Below are 13,610 nucleotides of genomic sequence, written 5' to 3'. Positions count from 1 at the left end.
TCTGACTCTTGTTCTATAGTAATAAGTAAAGACCACCAGAAACAGCTTACTTTTACCCAGAAAAGTACGTAGTTCACAGGAGTCCTGTCCCATGGCTATATCCAACCCCCAGTTCTCTGTCATAATTTAGTCCACGTGAATTTTATAGTCTTGCCATCCCACAGGACTTCACATTGGTCCGTTAGGTCACACATTCTTGACATAATGACTGGACCAAGTGCAAAGAATTCACAAGTATGTTTCTTAAGACATGTGCCAGAGGGTGGAAGATACACTTCTAACAAACTTCAGGGCTTGCCAACTTGGTAAAGTGCCTAGGAGTCCAATATTCAAGACATGTCAAGTTATATTAGGGAAAGATTCAATTTCTGGGACTTGCATCCCATCATTAAGAAACAATCCCTAACTCATACTATATAAGTCTCAGAAATTACTTTACTAACCTTGAGAGTAATGAGTCATATATTATTTGTTGGTACTTAGCACTATTTCCATTACCTTTCATATTCTTCCTTTCATTGCAGGGGTTGTATGAATGAGAACTACATTTTCCATAGTCTCTTGCCAGAGGGTTCCAAATACAGTTTAGAGGCTGTCAATGAGATGTACATTGCGTGAAGTAGAAGGCAGAAGAGAGAAGTCATTTGGCTTTCTCCAGCAGTGGTGGTGGACACGTGAACTTAAGATACAACTTTGTGCAGCAATTTCTATTTCCTCTGCCAGCCTTTCACCCCAGGGATGCAGAACAACGTGATTATTGATTTCATATGTTACAGCTTCCTGACTTCTGCATGACAGCAAGAAGTTTCATATTCAGTTTTAGTGAATCTGAAAGCTGTTGGCAGCTCCCCTGACTTCTACTTCTCAAGCTCTTTTAAAAGTTTTTAAGTACCTACTTCTGTGTATTAAATGCCTTTAGCTTTAAATACTTAAATTGGTTGCTATTTTATATATATATATTGATTTCAGAGAGGAAAGGAGAGGGAGAGAGAGATAGAAACATCAATGATGAGAGAGAATCATTGACTGGCTGCAACACAGGCATGTGCCCTCCACCAGAATTGAATGGGGACCTTTCAGTCCACAGGCCAATGCTCTATCCACTGAGCCAAGTTGGATAGGGCGGTTTCTATTTTCTTGATTGAGTCTTGACTGCAGGCAGAAACAGGATATAATTCTTTTCTTTTTTTATATATATTTCAAATTCCAAGTTTTTATGTTGTTTCCCCTCTAATTTTCTTTTTTTTTTAAAAAAAGATGTTTTTACAGGATCTAATTCATTTTTGCATTTTCTATAATATTCAACAAATGTTTATTGATGGGATGTAGCAGAATGCTGTCTAGATCTTTGTATACCGTATTCTAATCATTTTATTTGTCATGAAGCTCTTTTGGCGTTGTTATATTTCTTATAATGGGGCAGATCATTATTGTCTATGTCTAAACCGCAAGCAAACTGGTCCTCCTAAGGGATTAGTACAGAGTATTATCACTCACTGCCATCTGGCTAACTGATGTAAAGAAATAAACAAGGTATAACCTGAGATAAAGAGTCCTTGCTGTTTTAACATTGTCCACAATTTGATCCTATGTTTTGGGGCCACTTGGGTACCATCTCTCAGTAAATAACCTCCAGAGATAGAATGTAGTAGAAGGCTGTAAAAGAATGAGAGTGATGTGTTTTGAATATTTCTCTTATATTTTATTAACAGGTTATGAGATAGAATTCACATGCCATACAATTTACCTACTTAAACTGTACAATTCAATGGTGTTCAGTTTATTTGTAGATCTGTGCAACCATAAACCACAATCTAATTTTAGAACATTTTCATAATTCAAAAAAGAAACCCTGTAACAGCGGTCAATCCACCCTCATGACTTCCACCCCTCCCACCAACCCCAGGTTGCCCAGCTGTAGGCCACCACTCATCAACTTTCTCTTTCTGTGTATATGCCTATTCTGGACATTTCTAATTTCTTCATAGCTTCACCAACATTTTTTTTATAGTCTGGTTTTTTTTATTACAGCCATCCTAGTAGGTGTGAAGTGGTATCTCATTGTGGTTTTGATTTGCATTTCTTTAATGTTAATGGTGTTGAGGATATTTTCATGAGGTATTCTTTGGTGAAATATCTATTCAAATCATTTATCTTTTAATTGGGTTATTTTTATTATTGAGTTATGGGAGTTTTTTTTTAATGTATTCTGGATATAAGCTCCTAGTCAAATATATGGCCTGCAAATATTTTGTCCTAATGTATGGGTTATATTTTCACTTTCTTTGTAATATCATTTGAAGCCTAAAACTTTGAAATTTTGATGCAGTTTATTTACCTTTTTCTTTTGTTACTTGTGCTTTTGGTATCATATTTAAGAAACCCTTAAAAGAAAGAAAGGAAGAAAGAAAGAAAGAAAGAAAGAAAGAAAGAAAGAAAGAAAGAGAAAGAAAGGAACCATTGCTGCTGCCCTGGGAGAATGGGGGAAAATATCCCCTGAGGCTTCATAGCCTCGAGCAAGTGCTTATGTGGGTTTGAAGCCCAATTTAAGCTACATGTAGGGTTGCCAGATTTAGCAAGTAAAAATAAGGATGCTCTGTTAAACTTGAATAATTTTTTAGTATATGCCCTAAATATTGCACTAAAATCATTCATTTTTTTAATCTAAAATTTAACTAGGTGTCCTGTATTTTATTTTGAAAACCCTACCTATGACATATAAAAAATTAAGTAGGGAATTTAAGTTGTTCCATGTTAATAGTGCCCCCTAGTGACATAGCAACAAGCCTACATCTTTTTTTTTTTGGAGTAATGTAACCAAATCAGTCTTCAAAGAATTTCCAATACAAGCTTACAATAAAAAACCATTTTTTTAAATCACAAAATATGTAAGAAATAAAGGAAATGTAAACATGAACCTGGAACAAAATCCAGAAAGTATAATCAAATCTACAAGGACTTTTGCTATTAGGATTATCAGATATGCAATATATAGTAATATGGTTAATATGTTTAAAAAAATAAAAAAGAGAGACTTAAAAACATGAGCAATAGACTAGAAGAAAATATAAGCAGATTTAAAAAAGAACCAAATAGAGGCTCATGAATTAATACAAAATATACCTGAAATTCAAAACTCAATGGCTGGGTAAACAGCATATTAGACAAAGCTGAAGGAAGGATTAGTGAACTGGATGAAACATTTGAAGAACTTATCCAAAATGAAACTCAGAGAGACCAAGAAATGAAGACTATAGAGTGGTTGAAAGAAACTGAGGACAAAGTAAGGATGTATATAGGCAATAACAAACAGACAAACAATGGTTGAGTATTTTCCTGAATTCTTGAGAGATACCAATTCTCAAATTCAGGAAGCCAAATGTTTCTTAGCAGGTAAGTAATATAAATTCATGCCTAGATTCATAAAAGTAAAACTATAGTGCTCCAAAGTATTCCTGTCGACTCTCCAGGAGAACCCCTTAAACAATCAACACAGAGAATGTCACTTCCATACCACTAGAGGGAGGTGGGGAGGAATGGAGTGGTTACAGGTTGTGGTGGTGGTGGTGGTGATGGGGTTCTCAGTAAATCCAATGTAAGGCTGTGCCACACCAGCAAGTCCAAGGGTAAACCTGAGGGAGGGTGGTGAAGGATTTAGAAAAGACAGACAAAGAGAATACAGCTGGGGCTGGGAGGATCTTCCATGCCTGGATGAGGACACAGAAAGAACCAGCCAGCAAGCTGAAGCTTTATTTTATAGGCAGAGAAAAACAAGGTAGTGGCCACCATAGTTACAACGTTCTGGTGAGTTTCACTTGTTTTGGCAGCACTTGCAGCACCTCCCTCAGCCCATTAGCTACCCAGATAAGATCTAGGGAGCTTCATAAGGTCAAGGTTAATTATGCTAAGCGGGCTGTGCCCTCTAAGCTGGGACTTGTTTGTGGCTTTGCCAACAGGCCAGTCCGAGGCTTAACCCTATAGCTGCACGCTACATAAGGCAAGTAAATTGGAGAGGGTTAACAAACAACTGAGGAGCCCAGTCATTGTAGAGGGTATGTGAGAGATGAGGACTGAAGAATATGAAACTCTAAGCGGTTCTCAACTTGTGGGTCGCGAACAATGAAAATACACCCTGCATATCAGATATTTACATTACGATTCATAACAGTAGCAAAATTACAGTTGTGAAGTAGCAACGAAAATAAATTTATGGTTGGGGGTCACCACAACATGAGGAACTGTATTAAAGGGTTGTAGGATTAAGAAGGTTGAGAACCACTGCATGAAGCTGCTGATAAATTTCTTCTGTCAGGATTAGCTCCAGGTCTTTGGGTCAAATAAATTGAGATACAACCTTGGAAATTATGGAAGTCAAATGTGTACCAAAAAATAAAACAAACACAAAGATTGATTTTTTAAAAAAGTATAGTAGCCCTAGCAGGTTTTGCTCAGTGGATAGGGTGTCATCCTGCAGACTGAAGGGTCCCAGGTTTGATTCCGGTCAAAGACATGCACCTTGGTTGCAGGCTTCTCCCTGGCCTGGACCCTGGTCAGGGCGCATGCAGGAGTCAACCAATCGATGTGGCAACCAATAGATGTGTTTCTCTCACCTTGATATTTCTCTCTGTCTTTCCCTCTGTCTTCCACTCTCTCTAAAAAATCAATGAAAAAATATTCTTGGATGAGGATTAAAAAAAAAAAGTTTAGCGACTCAGAGGCTATGATAAGGAAATTGCTATATCATCAATTTAAAAATATTATTTATAATTATTTGAAAGTTCCCTAGATTTTCCACCTTACTTACATAGCCTAGATGAGATGAGACCTTGGTTTGTCAGTCATTTCATCATTTATTTCAGAAAAAAAAATCAAGTCTGTCCTAAGTACTAAGCAGGATGCTAGGTTCCCTTAATACACCAACTAGCCAACAAAAGGATTACCTATAATAAAAGATAGAATATTTTAAATGCCCCAACAGAGGTAAAAGTAAAGCACAGGAGAATTTCAGAATAGAGAAGACTCCCATTTGGTTGGGGAAATCAGATAAAAAAGACATGTGAGATGAATAAAAAAAAAAAAGAACTGGATTTTTTTTCTACTGCTAATTAAGAAGACTTTAGGTAAAGTAAAACATCATACCTTAGAATATATCGGTTGGAAGTCTTCCAGGATGTTTAGGGAATAGCAAATTATTAGTTTGCTTCATGTATTTGAAAAGTGTTAGGAAATAATAACAATCCACTCCCTCTCACAAAAGAGTGTGTAGAATTGAATTTTGGGGGGCCTTAAATTCATAGCTGAAGAACTCATACTTAACTTGGTAAGCAATTTTAATTATCTGGGAGGCCTGTCTCTAAAGCTCATTACAGATGGCATTCTGGTTTTCAGAGTCCATGTTCTTAAGCACCCCACTATGCTGCCTATGGACAATGATGCCTATTTGTAAGACCAGTGAATTTTTGGCAATATTTTATGCACTTGATGGATATTTGACCAATAGAAAAATTTCAGCATTGCTGAGGATTTGAGAAGGACAACCATAGAGCTCTCAGTCAGACAGGCCTGGAGTAACATCACAATGGCTGCTCAAGGAGAGCCTCAAGTTCAGTTCAAACCTGTATTGCTTGGTGACAGTGGGACAGGAAAAACTACATTCATGAAACATCTGACTGGTGAATTTGAGAAGTATGTATCTACCTTGGCTGTTGAGGTCCATCCCCTGTGTTCCACACCAACAGAGGACCTATTAAGTTCAATACACGGGATACAGCTGGTCAGGAGAAATTTGGTGGACTGAGAGATGGCTATGACAGGCAAGCTATATGCTTTATAATGAACTAGAGGCCCGGTGCACAAAAATTTGTGCACTCGGGGCGAAAGGGGCGTCCCTCAGCCCGGCCTGTGCCCTCTCACAGTCTGGGACCCCTCAGGAGATAACGACCTGCTGGCTTAGGCCTGCTCCCGGGTGGCAGAGGGCAGGCCCAATCCCTAGGTGCAGCCCCTGGTCAGGCTCAGAGCAGGGCCGATTGGGGAGTTGGGGCACTGCCCCTGTCATGCACAGAGCAGGGCGGATCGGGAGGTTGCGATGCCACCCTCAGTCACGCTCAGGGTAGGGCCGATTGGGGGGTTGGGGCACCACCCCCTGTCACACTCAAGGCAGGGTCGATGGGCAGGTTGTGGCGCCACCCCTGTCACGCAGGGCCAATCGGGGTTGGGGCGCTGCCCCCTGTCACGCACAGAGCAGGGTCGATCTGGGGGTTGGGGAGCTCCCCCCTGTCACTCACAGAGTAGGGCCCATCGGGGAGTTGGGGCAACGCCCCCTGTCACACACAGAGCAGGGCGGATCAGGGGGTTGGGGTGCCGCACCCTGTCACACTCAGGGCAGGGCCGATGGAGAGGTTATGGCTCTACCCCATCACATACAGAGCAGGGCCCGTGGGGGGGTTGGGAGGGTTGGGGCGCCACACCCTGTCACACACAGAGCTGCAGGACAATCAGGAGGTTGGGGAGCTCCCCGCTATCAGGCACAGAGCAGGGCTGATCAGGGGGTTGGGGCGCCTTCCCCTGTCACGAACAGAACAGGGCAGATAGGGAGGTTGTGGCCCTGCCCCCTGTCACACACAGAGCCGAAGGGCGATCAGGGGCTTGGGCGCTGCCCCCTGTCACGCTGATCCCGGTGCTGGGAGGCATATTACCCTTTTACTATATAGAGGCCTGGTGCACGGGTGGTGGCCGGCTGGTTTGACCTGAAGGGTGTCCTGGATCAGGGTGGGAGTCCCCACTGGGGTGCCTGGCCTGTCTGGGTGAGGGGATGATGGCTGTTTGCATCTGGTCACACACCCTTCAGGGTGGGGGTCCCCACTGGGGTGCCTGGCCAGTCTGGGTGAGGGGCTGAGGGCTGTTTTCAGGCTGGCGGGTGACGGAAGCTTCCAACCGCTCCTTTTTTTTTTTTTTTTTTTTTTTTTTATTCTGGGCCAGCTTTAGCTCTGAGGCTCCAGCTCTTAGGCCTCTGCTGCTGAAAGCAGGTTTCTGGCCTTTGTTTACCTTCTGTATTTGAAACAATGTTGCAATCCTGCTGGCTGAAGCCCGGCGACTAAAGCAGGTTTCTGGGGTTTTGTTTAGCTTCTATATTTGTAACATAGTTGCTTAGAGTTGCAGCTCAGAGGCCGGCAGCAGGAGGCGGGGAAAGTTGGAGTCCTCCGTCACTGAAGCAAGCAAGCCTCATGTTAGTTTCAAGCTGCCTGGCTGCCGGCCGCCATCTTGGCTGGCAGTTAATTTGCGTATCGCCCTGATTAGCCAATGGGAAGGGTAGCGGTCATATGCTAATTACCATGTTTCTCTTTTATTAGATAGGATGATGTAACTTCTAGAGTTACTTACGAGAATGTGCCTAACTGGCATAGAGATCTGGTACGAGTGTGTGAAAACATCCCCATCATGTTGTGTGGCAACAAAGTGGATATTAAGAACAACAGGAAAGTTAAGGCAAAATCATTGTTTTCCATTGAAAGAAGAATCTTCAGCACTACAGCATCTCTGCCAAAATTAACTACACCTTTGGAAAGCCCTTCCTCTGGCTTGCTAGAAAACTAACTGGAGACCCTAACTGGGAGTTTGTTGCCATGCCTGCTCTTGCCCCATCTGAGGTTGCCATGGACCCAGCTTTGGCGGCAGAATATGAGCATGACTTGGAGGTTGCTTAGACCACTACTCTCTGGATGAGGATGATGACCTGTGAGAAAGGAAAGCTGGAGCCCAGCGTCAGAAGTCTAGTTTTATAGGTAATTGTCATATGATGTCAATGGTGCAGCTTTTTGGGTACTTTATTATATAGCTAAGCAGTACCTGTGCTTGATCTTTGGGATGTTGAAGGAGATGAATGGGTTTTGGAGTAAATATAGCAGTTAAAAAATATCTTCATTTTTTGGACCTCCATATTTAGCTGTTTTGGAATGCAGTTGTTTCCTTATTGAGGTTCAAATATAAAAATTCTGCAGTCACGTCACAATATTCAGTGCTGGAACCTTGTTTGTTACAGTCATGCCTATTCCTTTTCAATTAGAGTGAGAATAAAGTTTATTTCAAATATCTAAATTAAATAAATAAATAAGTGCAGCCATAAACAATTAGGAAGTACCAGGTGAATAATAAATCCAGTGTAGTGAGGGCTTTTTGGGAGCAGGTGCCTTTTACACTGTACATTTATTTTTCCTGTAGATCAATCTGGTATACTACTAAAAAAAGCCGTATTATAAAACAAGTTTCTCTTACCCTGGTAAATTTACTTTTGATGTTTGTGTCAAGAAAATAGTATAAAAGAAAGAATGAAAATCCAAAGATATTTGTAAGTATATTCAACTAAAAAGCCAAACATAACCAAAATTATCAGGATTTAGGAACTGCTTAAATAATGGTGGTATGATAAAACAAAACATATTAACATAGTGTAAATGATATCATATAGATAAATACCTATTTTCAATAGCTACTTGAAAAATATTAAATAAGAAGTAGCATAAACTATTATATATTGTTTATTTCTTGTAAAAATTATGTCTATAAAATGTGCTTGCTTTCTGTAGTGATAAAGATTGAAAGAATCAGAGGATCTTGGATAGTTGATACCTTATGGTGATGGAACTTTTGCAGTTTTTTAAAATTATAATTATTTTTTTATTTTTTTCATTGTATAACTAGACCAATAGACAATGAAAGATATTTTTTGAATGGATACTACACACTGTTAGGCAGTGAATGTATTCATAGATGACTATCTGTAAAGAAATCCTTTACTGTGTAAGGGAGAATAGACTCAGGTTTCCTTCAATTCTGATTCTATTTCTTTCCAGAAGTTTTAAAATTGTTCTATTTTTTTCATGCCTTATATTGTCAAATAAAACCTCATAATGTAGTAATATAGTAATATAAACTCTCAATTATACTCTGATTGGCATGCTAAATAAGGTTAGTCTTGCCTGTGAAGTCTCATGTGATATTGTTTGAAATAGAAATAAAAACAAGGAACCCTTAAGCCAAATACATAATAAAATTACTAAATTTGAAAAGATGTGAAATCTACTAACGCAGATATTAATACTTTATTAATATAAACTATGTGAATATCTCCCTGAAAGAATTATCACACACATTTAAAATGTACAATGAGAAATTTAAAGATAACCTGCACCAATACTTTCTAGCACATCAAAAGGACAATGAAACTGCCTGGCTGGCATGGCTCAGTGGTTGAGAGTGGACCTATGAACCAGGAGGTCACGGTTCTATTCCCGTTCAGGGCACATGCCCAGGTTGCAGGCTCCATCCCCAGTGTGAGGTGTGCAGGAGGCAGCCAATCAAATGATTCTCTCTCATCATTGATGTTTTTATGTCTCTCTCCATTCCTCTCTGAAATCAATAAAAATATATTTTTTTAAAAAGGACAATGAAACCAACAAATAACAATATACAGTCCTGATGACATAGTAAGTGGAATTTGACATAGCTCTTAAAACTTTCTTTTCAGTATTCAGAAAATCTTACTAGAGAGTAACAACAACACAACAAATCATTAATGTATAATTGTCTATTTGAAAATATAATCATGGTTTACATAATGTATAGGATACAGAAAATAACCAAGAAAACATATGGTTTTGAGCTTACAAATCTTGTCAGATAAACTCTCAAATGCAAAATTAATCCCCAGTACTAATCAAATTCAGAAAGCCTAATTAGAGCTGTGAAGCCTAATCTTCCAATTTGGCATTCGCCCAAAATGTGGTCAGGAACACTAACTACATTAGTGCATAAAAACAGAGATTATCCAAAAACAATATAAGAACATCATGATCTTCTGAGTAATGATACAAACTAGCATATACCTCATAAAAAGTTAATGGTCCCTTTTTCTTTGAAGAAAAAGAATCACATTTCTGATGAAAATGTTGTTATAGTAATTATTTTTCAGTCTTACCCAGAAGGGAAGAAATATAGTAAGTATGTATTAGTTCAGGCAGCTATGAAATGTATAAAAATAAAATTCAGATTGCTATCACAAAGAAGGTAAAAGTGTTCCATTCACAGTTGTCCTATTTTCTATCTCATTACACACTCCATAGGCGACCTCATCCAAATGCTTAATTTCAATGACTGCTTGTTCATCTATTAAACTTCAAAATTACCAAGTCTATGACTTCACTACCTATTTTCATCAAGAAAACTGCCACCTTTAGAAAGTAGCTCCCTTAATGAAGACCCCATGCAAATGCTTATCAGGCTCCACCTATTCTAACATGCTTCCTTCCTGTCTCTCCTAAGATTAATGCCTTCTTCTTGTCCTGACCCCCAATATTATTCAATCCGTTTTTCTCTTTCACTGTGCCTCTCTCTTTACTAATTCCTTTCCCTGGGCATTCAAATGGAATCCAATTAAATGCTGCTCCTGCCCCTCAATATCTAGCAAAACTGGCTCAAATTCTAATGGCATGTGAAAGTATAGCCCTCTCCCTAAGATTTCTGTGAATCCTTAGGTGCTTACAATCATAGGCCCCTCCTAGTCCTTTCTGTTCTACAGCCCTGTCTTTGGTTTCCACAACAAAATCACTCACACTTAAGATTGTTGAATTTAATTATTGACTTGTCTGAGAGACCAGGGAAAGGTCCTATTACCCAGCACACAATTTCTGCTGTCTTCCTCTTTCAACCTGTGTCTGTTTATCCTCTCACTTCGCATTCTCTTCATTCTGAATGGCTCTAGGAACAGCCAATTCACTTCACTTCTGATGTCTTGGTGCAGCCAACCCATTTTCTTTTCCTACACATTATCAATTGCTACGTTCCACCAACAGCTGTCTTGAAACCTCTTAAATCTATCACTTTTATTTATTTCTAGGCCAACACATTAGTTCAGCTTTCTGCCCCTCACACTTGGATCACTACAGTACAGTGAACTAACTAAACTCGGGCCTTCGACTCTGCCCTCTCCAATGAATCCGGTACAGACCTGAAAGATGTGTCTTTCTAAAGCCGTCCTTCCCCATGTCAGTTCTAAGGTCAGAATTCTTTAACAAACCCCAATTCTCATGTGATAAAGTCCAATTGCTCTGCCTGGCATTTAAGACCTTCCATAACCTGGTCCCAACCTAATTTTCCAGTCTTATCTTCCAGGCCTCTGCCACCTGAACCAGTCAGACAGTTTTTTGCATCTACTTGCATGGTTCTGCCTCCCCAAACCTGGAATGTGTTACCCCTATGCTCCTGCTCTCTTAATCCACTCATTTTCACATCTAGTCTCAAATATTATCTAATCTATCAAGGCTTTCCACAGAAATCTTTACCCTTTGGATACAATCTCATTTCTCTCGATCCCTATTAGGATAATAATCATCTCAGCTTGCCAGGGACTGAGGGGATTTCCCGGGTCATGGGACTTTCAGTGCTAAAACTTAACGGTTCCAGGCAAACTAGGCCAGTTGGTCACCTTATCTATAATATATGTGGTGACAGTCCTAGGGAAGGAAAAGAACGCAATATATTTTGTGGATGCCTACTGTGGAAATTCAGATGGCCACAAAAACTCTATGGAGGGGAAAGAAAGGTGAGGGAGTACACATGTTGGTCCCAAGGATAAGCCTGGGGCTGAGACCTTCAGATGAATGTGAACACACAGCTAAAGGCAGCCCACTTCTGCAGTTCCCTGCATTTTCCTCCCACTGCCGGCACCAAGGAATTAAGAAAAGCAAGGGCAATAAAAAAAAAAAATACATTTCAGGTAAGGGACTTTTCTTTTCTTTATTGATTAAGGTATTACATATGTGTCCTTATCCCCCCACTTCCCCCCTCCAGCCCCCCCCACCCCCCCGCTCGTGCCCTCCCCCCCCCCCAATGTCTGTGTCCATTGGTTATGCTTATCTGCATGCATACAAGTCCTTTGGTTGATCTCTCCCCCTTCCCTCACACCCTCCTCTGCCTTCCTTCTGAGGTTTGACGGTCTGATCAATGCTTCTCTGTCTCTGGGTCTGTTTTTGTTAATCAGTTTATGTTGTTCATTATATTCCCCAAATGAGTGAGCTCATGTGATATTTATCTTTCTCTGACTTATTTCGCTTAGCATAATGCTCTCCAGGTCCATCCATGCTATTGCAAATCAAGTAAAGGACTTTTAATAAGGAGCTAAGTGGGTGGCTAAAGTACAAATCTTAGAACCAAGAGGAAAATCTAGACAGGTAAACAACCGTTTCCTTTTATTGTTACATTGGAAACAATCAGAATCAAAGTTATTTGCCACTGGGAGAATTAAATGAAACCCACAAGTTTATGTCAAACTCTCTGGAGGTTTTCTAATGCCAAGTTGAAATCCAAGGTGAATTATAAAGGTTTGGTAAAATGGAAGCAGACAAACCAGTCAGAGATTGTGTTAGAAATTTATAACATCCTGAGTCACCAAGGGTCCCACTTGGCTTTCTACTGATATTTGACCATGTCATATAGAACTGTATGACTGCATCTTCCTTAATAACCATTTACATCTGTAGTTCATTTGGAGGACCAAAGAACCTCTGATAAAGTTAATTCGCATATCAAAGTGGAGGCCACTCCAGTGGCCCAACCCAAGTCACAAATCTAAAGCTAAGACAGCTTGCATGTATGGGAAATGCCTCAAGGAAACCTAACACCAATCACAATCCACCAACTCAGTTTTAGAGAATTTACCTTACCCTAGAAAATAGGTCCTTATAAGGAAATACTTGACCTCCAGCAAATCATGCCCTGTTATTGTTGTCTCTTCTAAAGTTCTATAAAACTCCCTCTTGCCCCAAACTCCTCAGGAAGCATTCTCCACTGCTTCTGAAACTCTGTACTTCCTCAATCTATGGACTGTTTTTCCTTGAACAAAGGACATAAACTGTGGAGAGCGGCTACAGCGTTTGGACAGTTTCAAGCCTCAGACTAATGAGAGGGCACAGTCCTCTTGTGGCAACGCCACGTGCAGGTCCCAGCTTGGAGGGCAAAGCCCTCCCAATACAATTATAGCCAAAGGCTATGGTTGTAAGGTTGACCTTATGGTCCGAATCTGTGGTCCCAGGTGGCTGAGTGATGTAGGCTGAGGGAGGTGCAGCAAGTGCTGCCAAAACAAAGCTTGATAGAGTTCTCAGGTGCATGTAATTAAGTAGATTGAAATTCATGAGAACATTGTAAACATCTTGACCATGTCCTTGCTTTGCCACGTGGGCTCTGACTATAAAATAAAGACTTGGCTTACAGGCTGTGGCACTGTCTCTCCATCTGACAACAGTGTCCCACCTAGCCCCAGCTATAGTCTCTTGTCTATTTTCTTTAATCCTTCACCACCTCCTCAGGTTAGCCAGTGACCATGCTGGACGTGGTTCAATAAACTCGTTGCTAAATTGTTTTAGCTTTGTCATTGACACTTTCTAGAACAAGCATCAGCTGTTTGGTAGGAATGCATGGGGACAGAACCCATCACAAGCGAGAAATGAGGGACTTGAGAGAACTCACCATAGAAAATGAAGTATGGCAGAATGAATGAGCCAATTTAGCAACAGGCCCTGAAGGTCAAGTACGGGGTATTGGATTTGAAGCAATGTGGT

At 40.3% G+C, this 13,610-nt stretch overlaps 1 pseudogene across 1 annotated transcript; it reads left to right on the top strand.

Moving 5' to 3' along the window:
* Window positions 1-5,578: 5,578 nt before the first annotated feature.
* LOC308521291 (GTP-binding nuclear protein Ran-like) lies at window positions 5,579-7,738 on the top strand (annotated as a pseudogene). Its single transcript has 2 exons — window positions 5,579-5,829; window positions 7,354-7,738. The product of its transcript is annotated as a GTP-binding nuclear protein Ran-like (transcript).
* The last annotated feature ends 5,872 nt before the right edge of the window (window positions 7,739-13,610 follow it).

The sequence above is a fragment of the Myotis nattereri genome (genome assembly GCF_964212035.1).
Source record: "Myotis nattereri genome assembly, chromosome: 6".
Classification (NCBI taxonomy): Eukaryota; Metazoa; Chordata; class Mammalia; order Chiroptera; family Vespertilionidae; genus Myotis; species Myotis nattereri.
The sequence above is the reverse complement of the archived record's forward strand: the minus strand, read 5'-3'. Positions and strand labels throughout refer to the sequence as shown.